This window comes from Protopterus annectens, chromosome 10.part0 (genome assembly GCF_019279795.1).
Source record: "Protopterus annectens isolate FY-2018-M chromosome 10.part0, PAN1.0, whole genome shotgun sequence".
NCBI classification, from domain to species: Eukaryota; Metazoa; Chordata; order Ceratodontiformes; family Protopteridae; genus Protopterus; species Protopterus annectens.
Window position 1 is genome coordinate 270477990 of NC_056744.1, and position 27177 is coordinate 270505166.

Sequence of the window (27177 nt, forward strand, 5' to 3'; positions counted from 1 at the left end):
CAGGGGGATGAATTGGTTTATGTACTTCTAATAGATTTTGATTATGAGATCTTAATACTCTATTTGGCAGATGCATTTTAAAGGCAAAGAAAGTGAGGGACAAAGGGAGGGGTTGAGAATGAGTTTGTGGGTGAGAGTTAATTGTGTGTAGGTTAGATGATTAGGTAGCTCTATCCATTTTAGTTTTTGGAGAGAGAGACAGTGGTGGGTTGATGACCTATGGCTAGTAGCGAACTTGGCAATTTTGTTGTAGCAGGAGGAGAGTTGTTTTTTTACATAGGACTGTAGATTAGTTAGGAGTGGAGCTCCATAGAGAAGGGAGGGGATGAGAAAGGAAGTAGAAAGAGTGATTTTAGTTGCAGGTGTAAGGTAATGATTTTGTCGGTAGAGCATACCTAGTTTTTGGTGGTTTTTTTTGATATTTAGTTGTATGTGGGAGTTGAATTTTAGTTGGTTATCAATTTGGACCCCAAGTAACTTGGTATCTGTCACCAGTTCCAGATGTGTGTTATTTTGACTCATAATTGAGAATGTATTCATATTGAAAGGAGTGGCTTTAGTGGAGGTAAATACCATTAATTTGGTTTTAGAAGCATTGAGAGCTAGGTGATTTTCTTTCATCCATTGCTCAGTGGTTGAAAAGGCATCTTGTGTAAGTTTTAGAAGTGTGGGAATGGATGAGGCAGAGCAGATAATAGTTGAATCATCTGCATACTGGATGATATTTGAGAATGGGATAGATTTGTGGAAATCATTTATAAATATATTGAAGAGAAGGGGACACAGTATGGAGCCTTGTGGAACTCCGGTAGGGGTATTAAGAAATGAGGAGGTGGCTTTCTTCCATTTTACTGCTTGATATCTATTGGATAAGTAGCTGGAGAACCAAGTCAAAGAGGAAGGACCTAGGTTAAGTTCGGAAAGTTTAGTTTAAAGCAGGCTATGTGAGATGGTGTCAAATGCCTTGGAGAGGTCAAGAAGTAGGGTAGACACAATTTGGCCAGAGTCACGGGCTTTGTTTACAGTTTCAAGGAAGGAGAGGAGGGCTGTCATGGTGCTATGATGTGGTCTGAATCCATGTTGTGAGTGAGTTAGGAGGTTATTATCTAAGAGATGTGGTAGGAGTTGAAGTTGGACACACTTTTCTAAGAGTTTAGAAATGGGAGACAGGATAGCGATTGGGCGGAAATTGGTTACAAAGTTATTTCTTATAATTCCTGTAGTATCTTGATTTCACATTTTCATAGGAGCAAACTTAGTGTTGGCAGAGCAGATTGGTCTTTGTCTTATTATTAGACTAAGGAACCAATATTAACAAGTCAGCCAAGCTTAGATATGAACCGCAAACCATACAATAAACTATGACCTAGAAGGGGACAGCAGAGAAAATAGAAGATTTACAGAACTCAAGGAGAGGTGGATAATAACCTCATGATGATTGAGTCACAAAGAATGATAGGCAGGAAAACTAAAATTCATTGGAAATGCAAGCTACTATAAGGGATGTATCTAGGATGAAATTCAATAAAACCAGCCTAAAAAGGAGGAAGCTCCTCACCAGTGTGAAACTTTATTCATATTTATGTAGAGAACTACATACAGGTACTCATAACCTATCCTGGGACATTGCTGAGGTAACTCATAGGATGGTTAAGGAGGTAGATGAGACTCAAGAGTAGCTGGAGTGCAAGACTGGATTCTCATAATTGTTACTACTATCTTTTGCCTAAATGCAAATGAAGAACACGATTTTCAGAATTCAGGATCTGTCTCAAGGAGGCAAAGAAAGATGATCATTTGGCTTAGCAGGAAGTTTACAAAAGTCATGCAGTCAGGGGGAACTGTATGCAATGGGAAGGCCTCACTTAGCATTGGACAGGACAGCCTTGTTAAGCTCTGACACTAAACATGCATTAGCTTTGCTATGTTTACGCTAGGCTATATGGAGAGGCTGGAGGAAGAAAAAAACAACATGCCATAATGGTGGTGAGACAGCAGAAATAGAAGGACATAGAAAAAACAAAAAAGCCTGTAAGGCAATGATGTTAAGGCCAGATGGTTAAAAATATTGGAAAGCGACAAACCACAGTGCTTAAAATTATGGTGGACATAAACGGAAGAACTAAACCTAAACACATGATAAATGGAAGGTTTTGCCATCCTAAAGACAGAAAAAAGATTAGAAGAAGAAGAGAAGTCTATGTCAGACAATGTATTCAGCTTCAGTAACTTGAAGACAACATGGCTTAGGGATTAGCAGACAAAAAAAAAGTGCTAAGCACCCTGGCCAAAAATAAGGGTGGCTGTTGGTAGTTAGATACAGCTCAGATACCAATATTTAGAAATATTGCCCCTGCTACCTTGAGCAACTAGATCAAAATGACAGAGGCTTCCCTTTAATTCAGATCAAAGCCTGTTATATGAAACCTCAAAGAATAACATGAAATTGTGTCAGTGACATGTGGTAAGAGATTTCTAGTTAGGAAGGAATGCAGGAATACACATTCATTTCTCATACTTTTTGACTGCTATAGTCTGTTGAGGAATACATAGAGTACATAACATTACATTGCATATCTATCTATATATGTGTGTGTGTGTGTGTTATATCTATATAAATATATATATATATATATATATATATATATATATATATATATATATATATGGTTCCCATTCAGAAGCCTGAAACATCATAAGCCTGAAAATCAAAATCCTGAAACCAAAAGCCTGAAAATTCAGAATCCTGAAAACTCAAAATCCTGTAAGCCCAAAATCCTGAAAGACCAAAATCCTGAAACTCAAAATCCTGAAAACACAAATAATGCTAATATGTCACTATAAAGACACTAATATCTACCAACTGACCCTGACCCTAACCCTAACCCTAAGGTCCGTCACTATCGCACACTCACCTGACCCGAGCCCTAACCCTAACTCACTTAAACCGCCCCTAACCCCAATATTTGTCACTATTGCATACATAACTAACCTGCGCCCTAACCCTAACTCACTTAAACCGCCCCTAACCCTAAAATAAAACCAACCGCACACTTACCTGACCCCAACGCATGACCTAACACCACAGGGCTAACAATAGCAAAGCCACAATGACATCAGTATGTCTATTTTGTGTTTTCAGGATTTTGAGTTTCAGGATTTTGGTCTTTCAGGATTTTGGGCTTTCAGGATTTTGAGTTTTCAGGATTCTGAATTTTCAGGCTTTTGGTTTCAGGATTTTGATTTTCAGGCTTATGATGTTTCAGGCTTCTGAATGGGAACCATATATATATATGAGTGTGTGTGTTTGTATGTTGTGAAGGGAGACCTGTAAATATGGGAAAAATATTCAGTGTATATAATACCTTCTCTTTCTTTAGAATACATCTTGTTTCAAGATGGATGCTAACAGGCTGGCCCTGTCTTTAATTTTCTTCTCCTGTAAGATGTGTACTTCCAACATGAATATTACCAACACAGAAATTTCGAACATGGAAGATCAGAACTGATGTCTAATAAGAAAAGGCACAGATAAAGGGTTTGCAGATTTGTAATCAGAATAATACGAAGGTGTTTCATTTTAATTGGTCACTAGGTATAGCTTAATAGATAGAAAATATTCAGCCTAGAAATAATAATAATATAAAAGATTTAATTTTCTTGTGTTCAAGGAGACATATCCTTAATTACTTAGTCTCCCACATACACGAGTTCTCTGGAATAAAGAAGATTATTCTTCTCTCATGAATTGTTTTGCATGAAGTTATTTTTGTAGCTATACAGTTAGTTGCCTTGATATCTGGGATTTTTTGAACCATTTGTGAGTTGCTGCAGCAGAAATTACGTCTGGGCCCACTCTTGACAGGTTTTTTGTCTTGTGCATTTCTGGTATGCCAGCACACAACTATATTTTACCACTTTCAGCAGAGTTTGAAATCTCTGCAGGTAACATTTTACAAACAATCTTTACAATAGATTATTAAATTGTATGAGAGAGGGGTTAAATTGTATGACAGCAAGTTACAATACATATATTTAGTGTGAGACTGGGGTCTAGCCAAATAAAAAGGAAGGCACAGCCTTCTATGTATGAGTGTGTCTAATCATGAACAAACAAGAATGAGATTGTGTTTTATAACCATAGTTGCATAACAAAAATACATTTCAGTTAAAGGTAGTATTATCATTGTATTACAATGGGCGAGAATGTGGGTCTAAAAGAACCCAAGTTTGGGACTCCAGCCATTTATTGAACTCATGGCTCTGCAACTGCAATAGTCCAGGTTAATACTAAGACCCCTCCCTTCTCTTACTCTATCTTCTAATTTCTGTACTTCACAATCACACCTTCATCCCATCCTTCTTCTCTCCTCACATCTCTTATAATTATACCTACCTGTAACCTTATCCTTGCTTTACTTTTTGACAGCTGCTAAAATATAACAATTACCTTCTGTTGTAAATTGTTGTTGTGTCTTTCGTTAGGGGTCACCACAGCGGAACTCCGGTCTGCTAATGATTGGTAATTGATTTTTATGTGCCGAGTTACCAGCCCTGATGCACAAGCTTCAACGAAAGTATGCCCATTCACGCATGTCTCCACGCAGAAGATGCTCTAGCTGAGAATCGAACCGGACAGCATCTTACCATGAGGCGACAACCCTACTGCAGCACCACCACCGCGGGTACCTTCTGTTGTAAGTAATATCTAAAATTGTTTGGTGCTATTATATAATTGTATATCATATGCTACTAGTCATTACTCTGTTGTACTGTGTGAATTCAAATTGAAGACTATTATTGTGTCTGTAAATGTTATTTGTGATGCTATTCTCCCTGGGCCTCCACTGAAAAAGGACCCATGTCCAGTCGGACGTTCGTGGTAACCAAATATAAAATAAATAAATATGTTTAATAAATATGGCCAAGAAAGCTGTAATTATTTGGTAAAGTGGTCTGAGCTCATTAAAAATGAGCACTACAGTTCCCCGAGGGATGAATTTTTGACAATGTTATTTTAGAAAATACTAAAAAGAAACTGAAACAGAAAGGAAAAAAAAGTACCTGGCACTTTGGTCAGCTTTAAATGACTGGCAATCTAAAAATAAGGAAAAGGAATTTGTAAATAGAAGTTTAAAATACAACTCAGCTAGAGTAAAAACACAGCTGCTACAGCTAATAAAAAAGTAAATGTGTTACAGAAATGTGCAGTAGAGAAATTTAGTGGTACATGGGGTCTTTATCCTTTAAAACAGTTAAGAAAAAATTAAAAGCAACCCAGCTTGATTTGCTTGACAATGACTGGCCTCTGATTCTTTCAGCTCCTTCTCCGTCTTATGACCACTCTGCTTCTTATGAAGCAGACAACCATCCCGCTCTGGCAGAGCAAGTACGGGAACAATTTGTAGATAGCCCCGACTCTTTCCCTTGATACTTCCTAAGTTACTTCCAATACTTCTTCCCACCATCAAGGATCAGAACACCAGCTTTTGGCAGCAATGACAGAAACATGCTGCTTCATATTCTGACCAAATGTTAATGAGAATAATGAATAAGGGTAGACAGTTATATCAAAAGTAGAAGAATGCATTTGGGACAAAACATGCAAGTAAATTAAAGCGATTTATCAATGAAAGCATCCCTTACAAGACACCTACTCTAAAGAAGTTTAAAAAATTAGTTACACAATTTCCAGTAATCATTGGCAGAGAATATTTGGTGGAACCTACTACCTAAACGAATGTTTGCAGATACATCAAATGCTGACTCATCCTCTGATACTAACATCCCTATCATTAGCATACCATCAGATGCTCAGATTCATCCTTTGATGGGAGTACCTAATCTTGCAGCAGCCTGTGATGGTAGTGTGCCCATGGAGTGCAGTAATTTTCAAACTCTTGTGAATTCACCCCCATACCTCTCAACTGCACAGATTTTAGCAGAATGTCCAGATTTTTGCCTCATACATTTGGTTTGTTTTTCATAAAATTGTGTTTTTCTGGCATATTAGTGGCAAATCATTAAAGACTGAAGTCATAAAATAATGACAGGCATTTTAGTTTTAGACTTCATACATTCAGAAAATTCATGGTAATGCCAAACCTGTTATTCTATCACCTTTCTAAGTTTGTAAGAGCAATATTTAAAAAACGCCCCTATTTTTGGGCCTTTGTCCCACTTTTATTTATGGCTTTGTCCAGTTTTCTTGCTTTAATAGGTAGCCTCTCTCCCATTTGGAGACACTTATCTAAATATGCTAAAATTTTAGAAGAGCACATGTAGTTACAAAAGCTTACTATCAAAGATTAATGAGCAGTTTTAAAAGCCTCCACACCTCCAGATATTTTCAGAAAAATATGGGAAAATTCAGCTATAGTAGATAATATTTCAAAACACACAGATGAGAGGTTTTAACTACATAGGTTCATAGGTTCATAGGTTCATACTAGGCTATCTGCCCTAGGGCATTTATAAGCCTAGCCAGAGTGTGTTTGGCTTTCGCCACCCATTTTAAATTAATTTTGCTATGCCTTTTTTTGAGGTTAGTATACTGTGCCTCTGTCTAACAGTGACACAGAAGTGATAGCCGGGGTAAACCTACGATCTCCCATCCACTCATCAAGATTCCTCTTGAAGAGAGTCAATGTGGGACTCTGCCTAACCTGGACTGGGATTTTATTCCAGAGTGAAGGGAGCCTCTGGGTTATGAATCTGTCCCTCCAGCATGTCCTATTTATTTCAGTGCTGAGGCTCAAGTCTCTCGAGCACGTAGCTCGATGGGATTTGGATTTTCTGAGGTGCAGCATGTCCATTAATTCTGGGTTGGACATGGATTTATATGTCAGGCACAGATCGCCTCTGAGCAGGCGGTATGCCACTGAGTAGAGCTGGAGTTTCTTTAACCGGGCAGCATATGGCATCTGTTTGAGCCCTTTGATACTCTTGGTGAGGTACTTTTGGGGTCTTTCCAGTTGCTGCAGGTGTCTGGTAAGGTACATCCCAAAAGGGGCATTGTACTCAATTATGGGCCTGATGAGGGATGAGTAAAGAGGTATGATGACCTCCCCTGATCTAGATGTGAATCCCTTCATGATTAGGTGGGCTATATAAAATGTTTTTCTAACCACTTTGGCCACGTGGTTGTCAAATGAGAGATTGCTATCAACTTGGGTCCCCAGGTCCCTAATGACTTCTTCTGTACTTAATGGATTACCACCTATGTGGTAATTTGTGGGCACTTTGTTTTGCCAAAGGGGATGACTATACACTTTTGGCGTTTAGCTTGAGGCCATGGCTCTGGCACCAGTTGTCTGTTTCTATGAGGCCCTTTTGGAGGATGCTTGTGTCGGCTGGAGAGTTGATTATGGCGCCCAGTTTGCAGTCATCTGCGAACTTGGTCAGCCACAGTCCTTCCGTGTTGGCCTGTACCGCCGAGAAATATATACCGAACAAGAGAGGTCCCAGGACTGAGCTTTGTGGGACGCCACTTGTAACTGGTTTGGAGTCTGACATGGCTCCAGCAATTCTAACCATGTGGGTTCTGTCCTTGAGCCAATTTGCAACCCATCTAGTGACATAGGGGTTTATATTTAAGCTGGTGAGCTTGTCTATAATGCCTGAGTGGGGTATTGTATCGAAGGCTTTTGCGAGGTCCAGGTAGGCTGTGTGGACCACCTTCCCCTCGTCAATGGCCTTGGTGACTGTTTCAAAGAAATCGACCAGGTTTAAGAGGCAGGATCTGCCCTTAACAAAGCCAAACTGGGTAGGATCCAGTGTCTGTAGGTCCCCAATATCTTTATTTATGAGGTCCATAATGATCCTTTCCATAGCTTTGCAGACCAAGCTAGTCAACCTTTGTGGAGAGGGACCACTGTTGCTGTACGCCACTCTTTGGGTACATATCCTGTAGTAAGGCTAAGATTGAACAGTAGTTTTATGTTTGGGTTTAGCTCTTCTTGGAGTTCATGTAGGACGCAGCCCGGGACACCATCTGGTCCCATTGATGCTGTTTTTTGCTTTGGAGAGGGCAGCTCTTACCTGAGCATCTGAGATGTCAGGGGGGCAGCACTCTGTTGGGATAGATATTTGCCCTTTTGGTGGGGAGAGGGGGGAGAAGTTTGCACTGAACCTGTCAGCTAGGATGTTGGCAATGTCTGTGGGCTCGGTGTATTTTTTGTCATTTTGGACTAATTCTGAACATATCTGGGAATTCCCACCCAGGTTCCTAACATAACTAAAGAAAGCCTTGTGATTATCCTTAGTGTCCTGTGCAATTTTTCTCTCGAAGCTGGCCTTAGACGATTTTATGAGTGCCCGTAGTTTTTTGCTAATACTGATCAGAGATGCCTTCCCTTTTTGGGATTTTGCTCTATCATGTAGTAGCTTCCTCCTTCGATTGTATAGTTTGTTTATGGCTGGGGTCCACTAGACAGGACGTCTGCCTTTGGAGGATTGGGTCTTGGTTTTATTTGGGATTGCATGATCCATGCATTCCTGAAGGTGTTCATAGAATGCGTTTATAAAGGATTCTGCGGTCTGGGCCATATTTTCCACAAGCCCGGGGGCTTTAAAGGATTTCGCCTCGGTTTTGAGGCGTGTGAAATTTGCTTTAGAGAAGTTTTTCACTGTGGTTTTCTGGGCAGGGGGTGGGGTCGGGATGTGAATATCCAGTGAGATTAGTTTATGGTCTGATCTTACCAGTGAGGGATACACTTCTGGTCTGGAGCATAGTGTCCCCATGTTGGTGATGATCGGGTCCAGTATGTTTTCCCCTCTTGTGGGAGTGGTAACAAGTTGTTCCATAGCATTTGAGTTTATAAATTCTAGGAACCTTTGGGCTAGGGTGTTGGAGCTAGAGTAATGCTCCCAGTCTATGTTTGGGTAGTTGAAGTCGCCCAATATAATGGTGTTTGGAGAGACCTTCATATTTTCCAGTATTCTCAGGAAGGCCAAGTGGGGTTCCTGTGTTTGGGAGGGTGGTCTGTAGCAGGCTATAAACTGGAAGGCAGTTTTACCCACAGTTAGTTGCACATGGATAGTCTCTGATGCTTCGTGCTGTGCCACCAACCTGGAGGTGTGGGTATCTTTGACAAATATTGATACTCCCCCTCCTTTTGTGGTTCGGTCCAAGTTTTGGGGCCGAAAAGCATGGTATGAGGTATAACCTGGTAGTGCTGGGGTGCTCTCGGGAGCCTTGAACCAGGTTTCTGTTACTGCGCAGATATCGATGTTCTCCATGCTAAGGAGAGTTTTGAGTGTGTGCATCTTGAGGTTTAGACTTCTGGCGTTGAGTAGCATTACTCTTAGTTTCTTATCCCTTGTGATACCTATGGAGGTGGGTTTGTCTTTTGAGCCTTGCCTAAAAAAGGCACTATGCGGGTAGCAAGAGCCTTTGCCAATATCCAAAAGCCCAGGGGTGACAGGTGCAAGCCGTCCCTAGCGAAGCATCGTGGCTTGTCAAGCATGTCATCCCAGGCTGACAGGCATTGGATCCCCTTTGAATGACACCAACACTTAAGCCAATTGTTGAAATTGATCATCTTGTTTTCATATTGTGGCATCATTCTTGGTGAGGGTAAGATGCTACTCAAGGTCAGGGTCATACCGGCCTGGGCTACATGCTCAGAGAGCTCCTCTATGTCTCTTTTCATGTAGTCCAGGGAGGTGCGTCTCAGGTCCTTCACCCGTGCATGGACAATGCCTGAGTCATATTTGAACTCGCCTTGCCGTGACCTGACTGCTTGTGTTATGTGGCGGATCTTAGCGCCGACAGGCAGCTCACCGTGACCTTCTCCTTGTTCAGCCTGGTGAGCGGACGTCAGTGTGCCTGACGATAGAGTCACCTATTACAAGTGTATCAGGTGTGTTGTTTAGCCTTAAGGGCTGTGACTGTTCGGCACACTGGCTTTGTGAGTTATGTGTTGCACGTGTTTTGTTTTGGGGTAGCGGTTGCTTGGGTGTCTGCTTTGGAGGTTTCTGCTGCTTAGGCAGATTTTTATTTAGAGCCTCCGAGTATGTTTTTGTGTGTTTATGTGTTTGGTTTGTTGTCGTGGTAGGTCTATGTGAGACTGGAATTGTAGTGAGTGTGGTTTCCTTGTCCTCCTCCTGACTGGTTATGCCAGTACTGAGTTGAGAGAGCTTAGCCTCCAGTTTGGCTATATGGTTGCATCTCTCACATGTGTTGGAATTTGTTGGGAGGAGGAGAGGGTTGTCTGTGTACATGAGGCAGTTGTAACATTGCCTCAAGATTCCCAGATTCACCAGCTGGACCAGAGAGGAGATTGACAACTGACCTTTGGACATGCTAGAATAGTATTGGGAATTCCTTTATAATTGAAAAAAAGGGCCAATGGGGAACAAGGTACTCAAGGGGCGTTTGTGAGGGTGTAGTGCTTTTAATTTTTTAGAGCTGACTTATATAATTGCTTTAGTGAGCAAGTGCCAGGTAACTTAAATGCAATGTGATACAGGTAACTTAAATGCAAAAACGACAAACAGTAACTTTCTTTCAAGTGAAAGAAGGAAATAAGTACAGTAAGCAATGCAGATATCACTAGGGATCCACAGAAGTGCTAAAAGGCCGCATTTTAGGTGGAATTAGCGTTTCAGGGAAATAAACAAACAACAAGCATACAAATAAAGCTAGATTCAGCAGGCCTGGATCTAGTCTATGCTACAGCAAACAAGGTGTACCAATTTCAGTAAGAAACAGTTAGAATATGCAGGCACTATAGGCCTTTAACCAGAAATTCCCGGCTCAGAAGGACAGAGTCCAGCCTCTCCTCCCACAAGAGTGCAGACCACAATCCTTCTTAACGTAAAATAACTGGCCTGAAGCCCAAGTGCTTAAACCAGAACTAATACACTTTTAGAATAACAGACACTGAGCTCTCAATCAGCAGTTCCTAACTTAGAAGGATGTAAGCTACCTGTCCTGCCACCACAGTGCAGGCCACAAACCTTCCTAATGTAAAACAACTGGTCTGAAGCCCAAGTGCTTAATCCAAAAGACTTAGAAATGATAGCTACACTTTAATCAAGTTACTACCAGCAGTAATAAATACAACTGAATACTTTAAAGAATGCCTGGATTAGTGCTCAAGTTATACAAACAAAGCTAGATTCAGCAGGTCTGGATCTAGTCTATGCTACAGCAAACGAGGTGTACCAATTTCAGTAAGAAGCAGTTCAAATATGCAGGCACTATAAGCTTTAACCAGAACTTCCCAGCTCAGAAGGACAGAGTCCAGCCTCTCCTCCCACAAGAGTGCAGAACACGAACCCTCTTAATGTAAAATAACTGGCCTCAAGCCCAAGTGCTTAAACCAGAATTAATACACTTTTAGAATAACAGACACTGAGCCCTCAATCAGCAGTTCCCAACTTAGAAGGATGTAAGCTACCTGTTCTGCCACTACAGTGCAGACCACAAACCTTCCTAATGTAAAACTGGTCTGAAGCCCAGGTGCTTAAACTAAAAGGCTTACAATGAGTTACACCAAGCAGTAATAAATACAATTGAGTACTTTTAAGATGACGCAAAAGCAAAATAAAGTAAGAAAAAACACAAATACAGTAAAAGCAGATAATTTTTTTTTTTTTTTTTGGAAAGAGAGAAAGGAGTAGCAGAAACTAAGCTGATTGGCCTTCTCAAATGCTCTCCCTGTACTGGGTAGAATGAGGTAATGACACTAGACTGGGAGGAGGGTCCCAGATCAAATTTACACTAGGGGCGGGCAACTGCAAAGCCACCAACTATAAAAACACTATACCAAAAGGGAGGGAGGGTGGGAAACAAACTGCAGAAATGTTACTCCCAGCTGAAAAGCAGCAGTGAGCCTTTAAATGAAAGTTTTAAACAGCTAAAGGAGCCACTAGAAAAAAGAGTTTAACTGCAACAAGTTATCATAAACAAACAACCCAACAGATGCTTAATAAGAGTGGACAATTTCCAGTTAATACCTCACACACAGTGAAACTAGCTAGAAAAATACACAGTACACAAAGTGCTATAAACAACAAAGAAATAAAGAACAAAATAAACAAAAACAGGATACTTAATGTTATATATTGTAGCTCGAGTTTGCTGAGTGTCCTTCCTTCGATAAGCTCACTGTAAAATGGCTGAACACTCACAACTGAGCTTCTTAGGTAACAGAAAGTTGAAACCTGAGACAGCTTTTAAGAAAGAAATCTCAAAAGAACCAATGAGGTGCTTAGTCTAAGCTGTAGTCCAGGAGACCTCAGTCAGCCAATGACCTCAAACAATTCTCTCTCACTGAAATGCCTGATGGCTTTGGCTAAAACAAGATGTCCCTGAATTATGTGCTCAGACACACAGCCTCCACAAACACTAGGCCCAAATACAAGCCTGAATATGGAAATGCTACAAATATCCCCACTACTTAGAACAAACTGCAGAAATGTTACTCCCAGCTGAAAAGCAGCAGTGAGCCTTTAAATGAAAGTTTTAAACAGCTAAAGGAGCCACTAGAAAAAAGAGTTTAACTGCAACAAGTTATCATAAACAAACAACCCAACAGATGCTTAATAAGAGTGGACAATTTCCAGTTAATACCTCACACACAGTGAAACTAGCTAGAAAAAATACACAGTACACAAAGTGCTATAAACAACAAAGAAATAAAGAACAAAATAAACAAAAACAGGATACTTAATGTTATATATTGTAGCTCCGAGTTTGCTGAGTGTCCTTCCTTCGATAAGCTCACTGTAAAATGGCTGAACACTCACAACTGAGCTTCTTAGGTAACAGAAAGTTGAAACCTGAGACAGCTTTTAAGAAAGAAATCTCAAAAGAACCAATGAGGTGCTTAGTCTAAGCTGTAGTCCAGGAGACCTCAGTCAGCCAATGACCTCAAACAATTCTCTCTCACTGAAATGCCTGATGGCTTTGGCTAAAACAAGATGTCCCTGAATTATGTGCTCAGACACACAGCCTCCACAAACACTAGGCCCAAATACAAGCCTGAATATGGAAATGCTACAAATATCCCCACTACTTAGAACAAAGTGCAGGAATGTTACTCCCAGATGAAAAGCAACAGTGAGCCTTTAAATGAAAGTTTTAAACAGCTAAAGGAGCCACTAGAAAAAAGAGTTTAACTGCAACAAGTTATCATATACAAACAACCCAACAGATGCTTAATAAGAGTGGACAATTTCCAGTTAATACCTCACACACAGTGAAACTAGCTAGAAAAAATACACAGTACACAAAGTGCTATAAACAACAAAGAAATAAAGAACAAAATAAACAAAAAACAGGATACTTAATGTTATATATCGTAGCTCTGAGTTTGCTGAGTGTCCTTCCTTCGATAAGCTCACTGTAAAATGGCTGAACACTCACAACTGAGCTTCTTAGGTAACAGAAAGTTGAAACCTGAGACAGCTTTTAAGAAAGAAATCTCAAAAGAACCAATGAGGTGCTTAGTCTAAGCTGTAGTCCAGGAGACCTCAGTCAACCAATGACCTCAAACAATTCTCTCTCACTGAAATGCCTGATGGCTTTGGCTAAAACAAGATGTCCCTGAATTATGTGCTCAGACACACAGCCTCCACAAACACTAGGCCCAAATACAAGCCTGAATATGGAAATGCTACAAATATCCCCACTACTTAGAACAAAGTGCAGAAATGTTACTCCCAGATGAAAAGCAGCAGTGAGCCTTTAAATGAAAGTTTTAAACAGCTAAAGGAGCCAATAGAAAAAAAGAGTTTAACTGCAACAAGTTATCATATACAAACAACCCAACAGATGCTTAATAAGAGTGGACAATTTCCAGTTAATACCTCACACACAGTGAAACTAGCTAGAAAAAATACACAGTACACAAAATGCTATAAACAACAAAGAAATAAAGAACAAAATAAACAAAAAACAGGATACTTAATGTTATATATTGTAGCTCCGAGTTTGCTGAGTGTCCTTCCTTCGATAAGCTCACTGTAAAATGAGAGATAATTTACTGAAAGCAGTCACTGTACAATATGCTCTCCAACACCTAAAAAGCCCAAGAATTGGGGTAATTACATAGAAGGGCAACTGATATAGTGGTGTGCATCTCCAGTGCATGATAGATGCATTCAAAGCTTTTTTACTGGACATCTAGAACCGACAAAGGGATCGACAGCCAGCGAGTGGTCAGCAGCATTTGTAGAAGGCTTATTACTACTAATAGAAGCCCAGCTTAGGTATTCCTGAAAGTGTTAACCAAGTAAAATATGTAGCAAACAATGTAGTCATTAAAGAAAAGGAGCAACAAAAAAAATGAGTAGATGTTCAACTTTTAACAATTTAACACTGATTCACAGCAAAGGGTTGAGTGAGGAGAAACTACGGAGGTAGAAGTAGATTTAGATTCTTCTCACAGGAATTCCCAGGTCAATATCATCAACATTTTTGCCCTCCTACTTCATCACAGACTTAATAGCCTGGCCAGTGCATCAGCCCCTGCTTTAATTGTGGTCAGAGTGAGCAATGGTACAATGAATGTCCTTTCTCTCAGTAAACAGATCTATCTTTTCAGCCAACCACTCCACCAAATATCCAAGCACCACAACAAGCAGAAAGACACCTTTGTACTTGGAGTACTGCTTATCATCTAATAATGTGGCAGCAAGATCATTAGTACAGCCATGAACAGGAACCACAGCTATTTCCTTTGGTACCAATGGACCAAGAAACTCCCATTTTTAGTGTTACAGTATGGAATTCTACTCTTCCGTTCCTTGTTGACACAGGATCTACTCAATCCATGATCACTTCGTCAAAAGCAGAACACCTCCCACTCACCATAAAATCTGTTCAGGATGTGGGAGTGTCTCTGGGGTCCCTTTGGATTCTCCAGAGACAAAACCTATTCCCATTTGATAGACCATTAAAAGGTCTACATGCTTTACTTGTAGGAAATACAGCCTCTTTAAATCTTTTAGGTAGACATTTATTGTGTAAATTGCAATGTACTGCATTTTGTACCCCAAGATAGAGTATTTTAGATATCTCAAATGAAACTTCCCCACTGGGTCTGTATTCAGCTGAAATTTGTGCAGATGAAGATTTACTCATCGCAGGACTTAGATCAGTGCAGACCTCTAATTTAGCTGATTTGGAAGGACTGGAAACCATGTCTCCACAGCTGTGGACTACCCATGATAATGAGGAAGGACTCCTAAAAGATGTGGAACCAATGTGTTGTTTTAAAACCTTATGAGCACCTACCCATTGTAGTTCAGTATCCCTTATCAATGGAGGCAGAGAAAGTAATCAAGCCTGTCATTACTGCATTACTTCAGCAAGGAATAATTATCCCAACTAGAAGCCCCTGTAATACACCTAATGTGCCAGTTAATAAACTACGCAGGAACACCTGTATGTTTGTACAAGACTTAAGAGAAGTTAATGCTTTAGTAATGCCAACTTTTCCAGTAGGGCCTAAACCTGTTACAATACTACATTCTATTCCAACAACAGCTACCACCTTTTCAATGATACATATTTCCTCTGCTTTCTTCTTTATTTCTTTTCTCACAAACAGTCAGTATTTGTTTGCATTTACATACAAAGGACAGCAATATGCACAGACAAGATTACATCAAGGATATGTAGAATCACCTACTCCTTTCTTGAGAGAAATGGAAAAACAACTCGATAAAATTCAGTTTCCGTGTATGTCTTCCTTAATACAGAATGTACACAGTCTGCTTCTTGCATCTGATTCCTACATTAGTTATAGACAAAACAGTATGTGGGATTCAGTAAACTCCAAGTAGACTTTGCGCGAAGCCTTCACAGTGTTTATGGGTTTGCATGGTGAGCAGCAGCAGTGATTATATATTCATGTTCTGCAACATGTTTAAATGTAAACAAGCATGGTTTTGTGACTGGCAACAGGGTTGCCAGCCAGGAAACCATGTAAAACAACACGAACAGCAAACTTGTTTACAGTAGAATGATGAGCAATAAACAACAAAACTGCTCACAGTTGAACCAGGCTGTATATGTTCCAACCACCACAAAAAGGCAGTATAAAACCTTGCAGATAAATAAATTTCAGTTGTGTCTATTCAGACCAGTTAGAACATCCAGAATACGAAATACCAAAGTCCAAAATATGGAAAAAAGCCCCCAAATTAGTCCAAATGCGATGAATAAAAAGTTCATTAGGCTCCAAAAGTGGTGAGCGCTTTCGCTAACAAGCTTTATCAAACCCAAAACCAGCAGAAAAGAAACAGGGTTATATAGTGTAAGCAATTAAAACAATAAATCAATTAAACAATCAGACTAGGTTAAACCTATAAGAAACCTTAAAGGCATAACATACTTATAAAATAATTACAAAATATAAAATAGCCTATGCAGAAACCTAAACACCCTAATATAGACTTACAGTTTAGGGCAATCACTATATAAATAAATAAAAAAATAAAAATATATATAAAAATAAAGATATAAATGCATTAACAAAGTATGAAATATGTGCAAACAACATAAAATCAAAGAATCAGAAGTGTCTAAAATACATCACTTGGTCAATACAACAAACAGTAGAACAATCTAGGTCAGCGGGATTACATGGAATGCCACAATGATTACTAGGGTGTGTTATATGTAATGTTTATTGCCCAAACACAGTACATGACTGTATACAGTGCAGAGTATTGTGAATACCAATTCCAGGCATTATGTACAAAAGTTGTGCAAATGATTTGTAAGGGTAAATGGACTGACATTTAAAATAAACAGTCAGGGGATGTGTATGTATTGCATAGGGGCACACAGATGAATTATAGGAGTTAACACAGGTAAAGAGGACAGGTGAAACATCATAATGTACAGCAGATGAGGGTATGTAAATGGAAAGTTGTAGCAGGAACACAAACCACATAAAAGCATAGTATAAGTAAGGGCTTCATAGTGAAAATGTATATTATGTGACTGTCAAACAAGGTGACATAACAATCGAGAAGATGTCTTTTGAGATAAGCATCCTGACATGAACAATGGAGAGGACATCTATCAGAGATGTTATATACAATTGGTGTTGGGTGCCTTTTGTGAAGTTGTGCAAATTGATTTGCCTGAATATGAGTGTAATGTCAGCAGAGGTCTCCAACAAGTGGGACACAGTTACAGACCCTTGACAATAGTAAAATAAAAACTTACAATCAAGGACAATATCATAATAATTCCACCAGTAATCCCATGTCTCTGAAACAACATATGTGATTCTGAAAGATCACTGATTGTTCTGCATGAACACACTTGTACAACTATTATGACATGTTAATAATCTATGAAGGTAATCAAGCATGCCGTCCTGAGACTGTGACATCTGCTGGAGGTGTTAGGAACCTGTATGTGACATTATGACTACTACAGTAGTTGGCTGGTTTGCATGGCATATATATATATATATATTTTTTATAAGGCACAGTCCACACTGTTCCAAATGTAACCCATGCCATCAATGTTGTCAAACAGTTATGCATGTGATGTGTGCATCACTTGAACAGGTATCTCACACACACACACACACACACACACACACACACACACACACACACACACACACACACACACACACACACACACACACGCATCTGGTGTAACACCTTGATGGGTGTTCTGCACCATCAGACAGTAATGTGCATGCAACAAAAATAATACTTAGGTATGGCTAATAAGATGTATGACAGCTCAGGGTGCCAAAGTTATTACATTTTAGTTACACATTACTGGAAGATATGTGGGGAAGTACATGAAGAAGGGTGCATTATACTCAGTCATTGGTGTGATAAAAGCTGTGAACTATGGAGGTGTTATGGTCTTTGATGTGGATGTCCTGCACATATGCAGTATTTATGTTACATAAAAGGGAGTACTCACCACTGTGGCTACATGCTGGTGGACATTCTGCATTCCATCTACTCCAGGACACAGGTCACATACCAATCGGTGCTCTGATAGATTGTGATATCTACTTTATCCTTGGTTTGTGCATTTGTTTTCATAATGTAACATATCCCCTCCACCATGTTTTTGTTTCATCTCATTTGTTGTCATGGCAGTGGCAGCAATCTTTGGTGTGTGCTGATACTGTCTGTATTATACTAACATTACTGTTAGAGTCAATTTATGCCCACAATCTTTAGCCCTCCAGACAGCTGACTGGATACAGTATGTGTATGTCATTCTTGATATCTGTAACTTAAATAATGCACAGGAAAGGGCCTAGCAGACAGTCCTGATGTGCAGACCTGATCACTGGACCAGAGATATACTCTGCTTCACACATTTCAACATATTTAGATGCGAAGTATGTGACCCAATTGGTGATATAGGCGATTACGCCACATTTTACAGCATTGAGTGAATACCTCAGTATGGATTTTTGTCAAATTTCTTGGCCTGGTCAAGTTCCTCAGTATGATAGTGTTCTCATTATACATGGCCTTGATGACCTCTTCCAGGACATCTAACAGATGTAGAAGACATAGATGTAGCATTAACAACTCACACATGTCAGTTACACACAGCCAGGATATTAGTGGTGTCCACATAGAAAAGGTTCATCATTTCTCACCAAAATAATACAGGCCCTACAAAAAAATGTGCATAGACTGAAAGCTCTGTCACTGTAATCAACATTATAATGGATGAGGTGACTTGTGCCTGGCTTACAGGCCAGTCTCTGATACTGCCATGATGGGAATACTGCACATCTGCAAATCAGCTACAGCTGATATCATCATCAGTGTCTGGTGAGAAGAAAATGGTAATAGCAGTGTCCCACATGCTGGTGAAAATGTTCTCGCTAATATCAAGCAAGTGCACAAACACACACACACACACACACACACACACACACACACACACACACACACACACACACACACACACACACACACACCAGTTGACTGCAGTGAGAACAAAACCCATACCTATCTAAGTACAATGGCTAAAATAACTCTCTATATAAGACAAGTTCCACAGCTCAGGTCTGACTTGAAGAGTGGTGAGGAGAAAATGTTTATGGGAGAGTCCCACATGCTGGAGTAAATTGCTGTCTCTAAGGTCAAGCAAGTGCACAAACACACACATACTCCAGTTGACTGCAGTATGAACAGAACCCCTACCTATCTAAGCAGAAAGACTAGAGAACACAGTACTTTACACAGATTCCAGAGCACAAATGTGTCTTTTGCAAGACTGCAAGACAATTTATCATGGATATCATCAGCACTGGATTTTGGAGAGAAGATGTTGGGAGGCCTGCATGAAATGGATGTGTAGGCATGTGCAAATGTCAAAATATTGTCAATCCATGGGATTGGAGTGGTAACTTATGTTCGTCTGGTTAGATAGACACACAAACATACACTTCCCAGTTGACTGCAATAAGAACAGAACCCCTATCTAAGTACACAGACTAGAAAACTCTGTATTTAAGGCAAGTACCACAGGTCAAGTCTGACTTGTAGAGTGTCAGACAACAGTTTATAGGTAATAACATCAGCAGTGTCTGGTGAGGAGAAAATCCTAATAGCAGTGTCCCACATGCTGGTGTAAATTGCTCACTCTAATGTCAAGCAAATACAGAAACACACACACACACACACACACACACACACACACACACACACACACACACACACACACACACACATACACACACACTTGAGAACAGAACCCTTACCTAAGTACACAGACTAGAGAACCCAGTACTTTATGAAAGCTTTATGGCAGAAGTCTGCATTTTTCATTGCTGCGGAACACTTATGGTGGATGACATCAGTACTGGATGTTGCAGAGAAGATGTTGGGAATCCTACATGAAATGCATGTGTAGACATGTGCAAGTGTCAAAATATTGTCAATCCATTGGATTGGAGTAGTAACTGCTGGATACACACTTATGCTCATCTGGCTAAACAGACACATACACCTCACAGTTTACTGCAGTGATGACAGAGCCCCTACATATCTAAGTACATGAAGTAGAGAACTCAGTACTTTACACAAGTGCCATGGCACAGTCTGACTTTTAGAAGGCTGCAGGACAACTTATGGTGGATAATATCAGCGCCGATGTTGGAGAGAAGCTGTTGGGAGGCCTACATGAAATGGATATTTAGGCTTGTTCAGCTGTGAAGATCCTTCAAGTTCTGCATGTTACCAGATTGGTGAGTGTGCAATGTGTAGTATGTGGTGGTTGTGTTCCAATGTGCAGGTATATTTTAAGAGACAGCTTTACAAACTGTATGCAAACAGGTGTCCACATTACTACAACTATTTGAAAATTGGAATGTCTATTGTCATTTTAAAGATGCGCATGGTATATCACACAAAATGTGTTATTAATTTATGTAGTGTAGTTGATATATTTGTCAACAAGTACTGAGAGACTAGGGTTGCAGTGTATGGGGGGAGGTATCACATGGCTGAATTGTCAATATGTGACATATTCTTAGATAGGGCCTTAATTAATTTTTTTATGTTTCCACATGTAGGTTCATGGCATGAAGACTAAATGGGCAGTAAACAAAATTAATACATATTATTATTTACTTTGCATAGTACAAAGGTGAGCAGTGGGTTTGTACGATGGCTTGCAAAGTATTTTTTCATATGGGATACGAATTTCTATTGCTTTCTCAGTTTATGCATAGTTCAACAGTGTGCAAACATGAGACTCATTGCTAAAATTATGAGATTTAGTATTGAGTGTATGAAACATACCTGCTGTTTAGCTAACTCTGTGGCAATAGGTGTAAATGCAGTGATACATTCCTATTTTAGTCTAGATGTTATAGGGTTTGAATCCATGTGTATGTGATACTTTTAAATAAGTATTGATAATGTCATGAAATTTTACTTTATTCTATCTTCACTATGTGTTACTGTATTTTGACATAGCACAGCATGTTTAAGTGGCATTGCATGGAAGTAAGCACACCAAGAAAGAGATGTTTACTGTCACTTGGCATTGGTGTGCAATACAATACTCTGCCCAAACATATAGACCAAAAAGTGAAGGGGTCCATTTTTTTGGTACTTATGTTGGTTGTGTGTGATTCTATTTTTTTCCAGATAATAGGTGTTAAAATGAGACAGATAGGAAAGTAGAGAAATGAGGGACAAGCAGGGGAAGAACAAAGGGAAAGCAATATATAAATATGCAGGAGAGAGGGAGGAAAGAACCATGGCTATCCATTTCTTTAACAGTGTATACTGAAAATTTGTACAGGATATTAGCTGATTTTGGACTGTCACCTCCACAAAGAGGGGTGTCAGCAACACAATCCTGTTCTATAGCCAATTGGACCAAATCAAGTGTATCAAGAAGACACGTGTGTGAAATGCAGAGCTATGTATGGATGGAACGATATATATATATATATTTTTGTGGGATAGGTGCCCATTTTTGTTTTTTACTTCAGTAGGAGAGGAATGCTTGGCAAGAGATGTTGGTATTTATAGGTCAGGTTAGTTGGATGGGAGAAGAAGCAAATGAAAACTAAAAGGACAAACAAGACAAAGCACATGAATGGTGAGGGACACAAAAGGTTGGGAGACACCATGATTGAGGTGAGGGAGGGGACAACACAAGCTCATGTCTGTCAAACATGGAGACAATGAAAATCTAGTCCTCACCTGCAGGACTGTCATCACTGTCTCCTTACTCTACTGACTGCTGGAGTGCTTGACGTCTTCTCCTCCTATGGACCACAGTGGAGATCAGCCTCTCCATCTGGCACAGGTATACACCAATGATGCTGTGCACGACCCTATGCACCAACTCTGGCATCTCCTGGCAGGTGATGAAATCTCCACCTTCGCCAGTACATCTGGAGGGTACCACTGCACCGGCTGCTGGGTTAGTGCTACCTGAGGGTGCAGGTAGTGCAGGGGCAGCAGAGGCAGTACTGACAGGTTGGGTCCCAGATGTTTTGGGCATTGGTGCTGGAGCTGGTGGAGTGGGGGCAGGCTGACTGACTGGAGCTGGCCTACCTCACATTGCTGTGAAGCTTTTATTGATTTGTTACAGATGGAAGACATGGAGACATTTTGACAACACATAATAGAACATAAAAAAGAGATAAGGTTTGAGGTGACAGGGAAAAATGGAGATAAAATTAGTATCATCATATGTGACATACAATGCATTTTCATAATTATACAACTATTTCATCTGAATTATTATATTTAAGTATATATCCTAACAATTAAACTATAAATACAGATTGTTCAAAGTAATCCTTGCAATGTGCATATATTGCACATATATTTGGTCCAGTTATATAGATTACAGTTAACAGCGGGGCATTTATGCCACTTCTATAGAGTCTAATATGTGTAATATTATTAAAGAAATGCAGTATTGTATAGTTGTTACTCATGGTATTTGAACCAACCTCTAACTATAGCCTTACACTTGACTCGTAAAGTTGGCTTGTGTTACAGACTTATGCATGCATACTTGCTTTTACAGTTAGGATATGCATATTCAATTTTCTACTACTGTATAGAAAATAAATATCTATCTTTAACCTTTTAAGCTACAATAAATCTCTTGTGCTGCATACATTTCACTTGCTTCCCTCAGTTCCTCCAAATGATCAGAAGGAGCCTATTGATTCAACTCAATTTCAGGATTTGCTGTGAAAAGAAATGAAAAGAACAAAAGATCATTATGCATACTTGTTTTTACTATATTTAGCTTTCTATGTATTACAAATTCTCTTTTATTATCATAATTACACATTTGTGGGGTGTCACTAGTTTGAAACTCATCCAACCACTTGCTTAGTGTATCCCTCTTGCACATTTTAGGTCATTGGAGTGGTGTCTACACTGTTCTCCAGCACATGAGATGCCAGATGCACTGGATACTGCCTTGGCCAGACTATCCGAAGCCTCAGACTTCTACTGTGAACCAGAGTAGTCCCCCTGAAGAAGCCTTTCAATGTTGCACATTATTTAGAGTCCAGTAAATATTCTGGACTCCTGAACACCCCACTTCTGTGCCCTATATTGGGCACCTTCTTCTCTAACACTAGACATTGCTAATCCTAAAAGTAGAGCAGTGGCAAATAATGACTTCCCTCCAATTCCTGTTATCACATTTACTGGTATATTGCAAATCCAAAACACGATGCCAACTATTTTTTCATGATGGTACATGGAGACCAACAGTGCCAAGCAGGGAGAAAAGCAATTTTCTGAAATTGGAATGTATCTGACACTTGACATTAGTTTGAGATTTGTCTGCTGTTGTAACTGTTAGGTGATTTAACTTTGCAGACAGGCACTGGGGGCATACATTTCATGACCTGAAACATTTTTGGATTGGCTTTATACACTGATAACATTGATTTTTACAGTGTGGCATTCAAACCTATGCTTAAGGGACAAAACATTTTCTTCTACAGTGATGATTTTCCATCTTTGCAACAGAAGTGCATGAATCCCTCATAAATACAGGTGACAGTTTGTGGTGTTAGCCATGTATGTGTGTGACCTGACAAGGTCCTTGCATATAGATTCATTTTTGTATGTGTCTTATTTAAGTGTGAAGGCCATCCAAGTCCATATATCAGAATTATACTTTCAGAACCATAGTACCTTTAGTCATCTACCTGACCCTTCAAAACACAGTAAAGGTGTCTTATCCCTTATACAAACAATTCATATCTGCTCCACTATTTATAATTATGTATATATTTTTATAAGTGAGATTGAGTATAATGTGAAATGGAACAGTAAAAATGTTTGAAATTTCCTGTATTAGAACCCAGGACTATGTCTATGGAAGCCCTACACTTACATCTGTTGTCACATTATTATTGAAATAACACTTGTATATTTTCCTGTTCCTTACTATAAACTGGCTTCTCACAATAGTTAAAGTATGTTGCACTTCCTATATTAGAACTCAGAACCATCTGTATTATAGCCCTACACTTACACCTGCTGCCACAGGAAGAGATAAATGACAGTTGTCTAATTCCCTATTCATTCTTAAGTTCTGTGTGCTAACCGCTGAACAACACTGCATAGCATGTTTACGTAGTGCCCAACAGAAATAATAGAATGCATCCATTTTAAATTGTTGACTGTCTGCATCCTGTCTGCAGGTGTTCAATGGCTGCAGGTGTTGGGGAGGCTTGCTAACTGCCTCTCAACGTTGTTTAGTGACTTTGCACAATGGAAAGCAGAAATTGAAACAGTGTATGCTTTTTGACCTTTACACTGTCTATGCTCTGTCTGCAGGTGTTCTGTCTGCTTCCTGTGTGGGCCACTAGTCGATGTTTGCACACTGCTAAGTGTTGCACAGTCGAGATAAGCACACCCACTGGAGGTAAGGCAGTCTGAGTTGCTGTTGTGTTTTCCTTCTCCCCATCAGTAACCATTCACAGTTGCAATCCATTATCAACAAACACTGAGAGAGTGGCTGCACTCTATTTACATCTGCTTTTACTCTATAGGGTGAGTCCAGATCAACAACAGAAACTTTACCCATCATCATCCTCTCTGCAACACATTGCTGATACCATCTTCAGTAAAGAGCACTCTCACACCATGGAAATCTCAATAAAAAGTAGCCTGGAGTAACTTTTACTCTGTAGGGTGAGTACAGATCAATGTCAGACCATTTTCCCAACATCATCTTCTCTGCAACACAATGTTGATGTCATCCTCAATAAAGTGCATTCTCACACTATGGAAGTAACACTTCTGTGGTGGAGCTTTTGTCAAGTATTTTGTTTTCCAGGTCATATAACTACATAGGTAAGAGGTCCTAATCTGACAATTTTCAGCTTGTGTGTGATGGTGAGTCCATAGCATCACTGGAGGAATAATTCAACAGCTGTGCTCATTTGACTCCCACACTTAAGAAGCACTTACATGGTCAGATCTGTCCTACATACTCTTTTCACTCTGTCCAAAAATGCATACTGTCTGCAACACACTGATGAGGTCATTATTTCAAAAATGCACTCACACAAATAAAGTCAGAATTCTCCTGTGCGGTATGCATATAATGCACTTGTGTATACATTGTGCCAATACATAGGTAGTGAGTTCAAATTTGCAGTGATATTCTTCTGACTGTGTGTGTGTGTGTGTGTGTGTGTGTGTGTGTGTGTGTGTGTGTGTGTGTGTGTGTGTGTGTGTGTGTGTGTGTGTGTGTGTGTGTGTGTGTGTGTGTGTGTGCGCGTGTGTGTGCGTGTGTGTGTGTGTGTGTGTTATGTATGTAAATAGATGCAGGAGTGTCTTACACCTCTTAGCATTGACAGCATTTAGAATCCCACATAACTGTAGAAGTTGTTTTTGCACATACATCTGCTTTGCATGACACAGCTGATGTCCTCCTTTCAAAGATGCCATGTGGCTCATATGCAGTTAAACTTCTTCTTCTTCTGTCCTGTGTGCATCTAATACACTTGTCTGTAGATTATTTCAGTGCATAGATAGGGAGTTCAAATACAGGAATAACTGTCTTCTGTCAGTGTGTGTTTTTTCTCCTTACTGTGCAGAACATGCTGCAAAAACATATACGAGGTATACCTATACAATGTGCTTGCACTGTGCAAACACTTTTTATTGGAAACATGAAGGTAATACACAATGATGATTTTATCCATTGAACTGTGCAGTGTCAGAGTTGTTGAATAAAGATAGTTCATATCCCAGTGTCACTGCTTACAGTCAGTGTACATGTTGTTAACAGTGTTGTCACCCACATGTGCTATGTTCATGTGTAGATCTTTCTTCTTAAAATAGTTTATTCTAAATTTCCTTTGGAAAGGTTGTATTGAAGACTCATGCCATTTGAATATTGTTGTTCCATCAACATTCTGGTGAAACACCTCCTCAGGACTGAGGAGATGAGATGATGTAAGATGGTCATTGCTTAAGTAAGCCATGTGTTCCAATGCAGAATTATAGCCACATTGTGCATAATTGTTATTCTACCATCACAGTGACAACTGCAGGGAGCCACAGGTATATTTCTGTGTACCTAGCATCAGGCAATGTCTGACATACAGCAAGATTCTTTCTAAGTAATTACACAGGGGGATATTCCTTGATTCATACACATGGTGTAATGCTTTCACATAAACACACATTGGTCAATTGGAGATTTACTTATACCATGGCACATTCATTGTTACCAATATAGTGCAGATTCTTCTCAGCACTTAGACAAGTGTTCCAGAACATTATTGAGTTATTGTAAGCATTTCTGTCCTTAACTATTCTGCAGGATAGACATCTCGCCATTTGTACTCTATATACATATAGAGTGGCAGAGGCATCCCCTATCCACTTTACCAGATAAAAATTATGACAAAGTAAAGTACAGCTGATTGAATGACTTCACACAGATGGAGATCAGCATCTGTGATAACTAGGCTTGCCACCGATCCAATACTTAGGTTCATAGGTAGATACTAGGCTATCTGCCCTAGGGCACTTATAAGCCTAGCCAGAGTGTATTTGGCTTCTGCCTCCCTATTAGATTATCCTACTGTGCCTCTGTAAAGTAGGTCACAGAAGGTACCCTTTTAAGATTAGTTTACTGTGCCTCTGTCTAGCAGGGACACAGAAGAGATCCAAGGGGTGAATTTGCGATTTCCCATCCACGTGTCCAGATTTTGCTTGAAGAGTGTCAGCGAGGGGCTATGTCTAACATGAATTGGGATTCTATTCCAGAGTGAGGGGAGCCTCTGGGAAATGAATCTGTCCCTCCAGCATGTCCTATTTATTTTTGTGCTGAGGTTTAGGTCCCTGGAGCATGTAGCTCTAAGGGACTTGGATTTTTTGAGGTGGAGCATGTCCATTAATTCTGGGTTTGACATGGCTTTGTATGCCAGGCATAGATCGCCTCTGAGTAGGTGGTAAGCAACTGAGTAGAGCTGGAGTTTCTTTAGTCGAGCTGCATAGGACATCTGTTTGTAGCCCATGATCCTCTTGGTGAGGTACTTTTGGGGTCTCTCCAGTTGCTGCAGGTGTCAGGTAAGGTACATCCCAAAAGGGGCATTGTATTCAATTATGGGCCTGATGAGTGATGAGTAGAGGGGCACAATGACCTCTCTTGATCTAGATGCGAACCCTTTCGTGATAAGGTGGGCTATATAGAAG